Below are 4694 nucleotides of genomic sequence, written 5' to 3' on the forward strand. Positions count from 1 at the left end.
GATTTTGGTTTCCATTTGACTCTTGGCTCTTGTATTAGTCAGGGTTCTCTAAAGGGACAGAACTAATAGGATAGATGCATATATGAAGGGGAGTTTATTAAGGAGTATTGACTCACATGATTAGGAGGTGAAGACCCACAATAGGCAGTCTACAAACTGAAGAGCCAGGAAGCCAGTCCGAGTCCCAAAACTTCAAAAGCAGGGAAGCCAACAGTGCAGACTTCAATCTGTGGCCCAAGGCCTGAAAGCCCCTGGCAAACACTGGTGTAGGTCCAAGAGTCCAAAAGCTGAAGAATTTGGAGTTTGGTGTCTGAGAGCAGGAAGCATCCAGCATGGGAGGAAGATGAAGGCCGGAAGACTCAGCCAGTCTGCTCTTCTACCTTCTCCTGCCTGCTTTATTCTAGCAGCACTGGCCGCTGACTAGATGGTGCCCACCCAGATAGAGGGTGGGCCTGCCTTTCCCAGCCCACTGACTCAACTGTTTACCTCCTTTGGCAGCACCCTCACAGACACACCCAGGATCAATAGTTTGCATCCTTCAACCCAATCAAGTTGACACTCAATATTAACCATCACAGCTCTCAATGTGTGTGGCCTAAGTCTGCAGGTTGGAGCCATTGGGAGGAAGATTGGTGGGAGGGGGCGGGTTAGGAGTGACCACACAGCGTCACATATTCCCTACTCATGGATCATGCCTGTTACCAGGCCAGCCTTCTCCCCCCAACACCCACTCCCTACTCCTCACGCAGCCCTGTGGGTTCTGCCTCCTTTCTATCATTCTTTCCATCTGCTTGCACCTGTGCTGGTGGGGTGGGGTCCAGGCACTAATGCTCACCTGTCCCCAGCCGCCCCTGCCACAGAAGCCTCCTCCCTGAGTCTGTCTACCTAATCTGCATCCCCCTTCCCCTTGTTAGCAATGAACACAATTAGTAGCACACGTGAGGTACCAGGCTCTGCACTTGGCCCAGAGTTCACACTCAGGGCTCATTGCTGCCATTGTTTCTGTCTTCGTTCCTGTTGTTATTACTGGACTTGGAGTCAGAAGCAGGTTCGAATCCCAACTCCACCATCCTTTAGCTGCAGTCCTTGGGCCACATTTGTAACCTCCCTGAATATCAGTTTCTCATCTGTAAAACAGGAATTATAATCGCTCCCTTGCATTGTTGCTGAGATAATTAAGTTAATTACACGTGCAAAATGTCAGGTGCCTTTCCCTCCTGGAACAGGTAAAATCGCGTCTACTCCAGGAAAGTTCATTCTGAGTCCCTCCTTAGAGTTTCTATGGGCTCCCAGGGAGGTAATGGGTGAAAAGTGGTTTGTGAATGCTGAAGTGCTATAAAAACGTTTAGAATGATGATTACTAATTACAGTCTAGGGCAGCTGGGAGAGAAGCTGGGGTGAGGTGAAGGTCTAGGCTCCTGCCTTTCAAAGGCCTCTCGGAGCCATAGGGCAGGGTTGGGAGGAGACAGAGCAGATGAGGAGACCATGAGTTGTGTGTTACTTGGAGCCAGGAGGTTGGAGTCCAGCAAATTCCCTGGGTCCTTTCCCACCCTGGAGTCTGACATCCATCTACCCATTTGATGAGCATGCCACGAGGGCCACTCCAGGCTAGGCACTGCCGTGGATGCAGGAGCTGGAGGGGACAGGAGGACAACCCTTCTCCTGCCCTCATGGTGCTTACCATCTACAAGTGAGATGGTTAGATAGGCAGTTTACAAGCAAGGCACACTCCCCGCAGACTTCTTCTGCAGAGTCGCCCATTGCATGCCATGCCTGCCCCTTTCTGTGGGCCCAATTCCCCCAAGGACTCTGTCTTATTTCCTGGCATAGCCCCAACACCTGATGTAGGGCCTGGCACCTAGAAGGTGTTTGCTAAGTAAGTGTCGGATTGGACCAACTCAGTGAAAGCTGACTTCTGTGCGGTAGAGGACCAGGCATGTGTTACCCGACCCGCAACGTTATTTGTTTTTCATTGTGTAGGAAACACGGAGTTAAGGTTTGCATCTTTTCAGGCAGTTGTTTTGAAAGACACAAGTCCTGGGGTTCTGAGGAGATGGGAGGGCCCATCCTCTGTCCCTGTCCATCACTGTCACGTGCACTGCAGCGGGCCCTGGCCGGCCGCTCTGGGATTAGCTTTCCCTGCGTGCGGCCCCTGTGCTCTGGGCTCTGACAGCCTCCACCCTGCAGGCTTGTCTTCCAGCCACTGGGATCTGAGCTGGGGCAGCCACCCTGGGATCTCTCAAGTGTGTATTTCCTCTGGGCTCTCATCACTCTCCTGCTTGACCAGAAACCAGCATGCTGGAGGCAGAGCGGGGGCTGCTGTTTCTAGTTACTAGGTTCCTTCGGGGGCTTTTTTCCAAATGGGGTCAGAGAGCCACTCTGCTGCCTTTCGTGCCTGACGCAGTAGCTGAGCCTTCTCTGCCTTCACAGGCAGCCCTCTGGCCACACCCTTATCACAGCTTTCCCTGGCCCCGTTTCCTCACCTCCCAGCACCGGCCGTCAGACTGCTCTTTCTTTAGAAAGGCAGCACTTTTTATATCACTCCTGTGTGCAAAAATACTTCTTATATCCGCCCCCTCTTATCTGCAGGGTAAAATCCAAACTCTCTACCTTGGCATGGAAGCTTTCCACCCTCTCAAGTGTCCCCTCCTCCTCTCTCCAGCTCTGCCTGCCAACTTACCCACCCGGTGGTACCTCCCGAAACACAGTCAGCATCTCCTCACCCCCCAGCCTCCCTGGAAGCTTTCCCCACGTCGAAGCCCTCCTGCTTTTTGATGCTGGCAGGGTCCGTCAGCTGGAAGCCAGCTCTAACTTTGCATTCTGTTACTTTATCTGCACTGTCTCACGGCATTCATCCTTTCCCCCGTATGTGCACAGAACATGTGCCACCATCTACATACACAGACACGCATGTGTGTATATATATCCCGGACGCCATTTGTCCCAGGGCCTCAGGCTCCTCCCCTAGCCCACCACCCGACTGGGAGGCGGCTCTTGGCTTCTTTTTGAGTTCCTGAACAGAATCCACTTGCATGGAAGGACTGAGCAATGCAGATTTACTGAGGAGTCTGTCAGGGAGCCCAGGAGGATGACACGTCGTCAAGCCTATGACAGGCAACCGAACATTCCCGCCGGACACCTCTCATCCCCTGGGATCCTCCCTCAGCATGGAAGGGTCCAGCAATGGATGGGGAGCTGGAACTGCTCCTGGGACGTTGCCTGGCTCTTCCTGGACCAGCTGCTTGCTCAGGTGTCAAGGTCTCAGGTCACTCAGATAAGCAGGCCACATCCCAGAGAAATGCTGGCTGTGGTCAGAGTTCTTCAGCGTGACGGTGACTGTCCACTGCTCCTTCCACTCCTGGAAGCACCTTACAACCCGAGGCTTCCCATGGGCTCAGCCATTCTGCCCTGACCAGTGAGACCAAAATCTAGGACCCCTTGGAGCTCACAGCACAGCTTTGCAGTAAGCACAGAATTGTTTGCGTTTGCTGTACCATCATGGTACTTGTGATTGGAAAACCAAATGCAATATTTGGTCAAGTGCTGTAGCTCATGCCTGTAATCCCAGCACTTTGGGAGGCCAAGATGGGTGGATCACCTGAGGTGAGGAGTTTAAGACCAGCCTGGCCAGACAGTGAAACCCCATCTCTACTGAAAATACAAAAATTAGCCAGGCACAGTGGCACATACCTGTAGTCCCAGCTGCTTGGGAGGGTGAGGCAGGAAAACAGCTTGAACTTGGGAGGTGAAGGTTGCAGTGAGCCAAAATTGCACCACTGCACTCCAGCCTGGGTGACAGAGCAAGACTCCATCTCAAAAAAAAAAAAAAAAAAAAAAGCAATATTTATTCTCTCCCTTCATCCTCCACGCGGAGATGATCATCACAACCAGCATGGAGTAGGTACCTGCCATGTTTCAGGCCCTGTTATAGGCACCAGGCACACCTCAACCCACTTCATCATCACAACCAACTCCAAAGTAGACATGACTGTCATACCCTCCTCACAGATGTAAAAACAGATCTCACAGCTAGTAAGTGGCAGAGGTGGGATTTGAACCTGGCAGTCTCGTTCCAGAGCCTGAGCTCCCAATTTCTATGCAACAAACACTAATGCACATAGAGTCATCCTCGGTATCCATGCAGCATTGTTTCCAGGACCTTCTAAGGAGACCCGCATCCGAGGATGCTCAAGTCCTTGATAGAAAATGGCACGGCATTTGCATATAACCTACACGCTGTGTGCTGTAAATCATCTCTATTACTTAAAATACTTATAATTACTGTAATACCTAATACAATGTAAATGCTCTGTAAATAGTTGTCATACTACGTGGTTGAGGGAATAATGACAAGAAAAGTCTGTGCATGTTGAACACAGACTAAGTTTTCTTTGAATATTTTCAATCTCTGGCTGGTTGAATCCATGGATGTGGAACCCATGGATACAGAGGGTCACCTGTGCCCAAAGAAACCACTATTTCAGAGTTGATTCTGGTGAAGCATCTTCCCCCATGGGCTTTGTGGGAGCTCAGCGAGAAAGCGTTTTCTTGTCTGCCGTGGCAGCGGTTTCAGCTGGTGTGGTCCCTCCAGGGCCCAGTAGGCACCGACTCTTGTTTGCAGCAGCCAGCCCTGCAAAGGCCGGACTGCTCATTGTCTCAGCGTGGCATTTGCTGACCCAGGGTTAATGCCTTGG

General features: G+C 51.5%; 1 non-coding gene across 1 annotated transcript; it reads left to right on the forward strand.

Annotated features, from left to right (window-relative positions):
- Nucleotides 1–955: 955 nt before the first annotated feature.
- On the forward strand, nucleotides 956–1067 carry MIR378D (microRNA mir-378d). Its single transcript, NR_128279.1, has one exon. It is a non-coding gene; the product is annotated as a microRNA mir-378d (primary transcript).
- Nucleotides 1068–4694: the final 3627 nt, after the last annotated feature.

This window comes from Macaca mulatta, chromosome 5 (assembly GCF_049350105.2).
Source record: "Macaca mulatta isolate MMU2019108-1 chromosome 5, T2T-MMU8v2.0, whole genome shotgun sequence".
In the NCBI taxonomy this organism is placed as follows: domain Eukaryota; kingdom Metazoa; phylum Chordata; class Mammalia; order Primates; family Cercopithecidae; genus Macaca; species Macaca mulatta.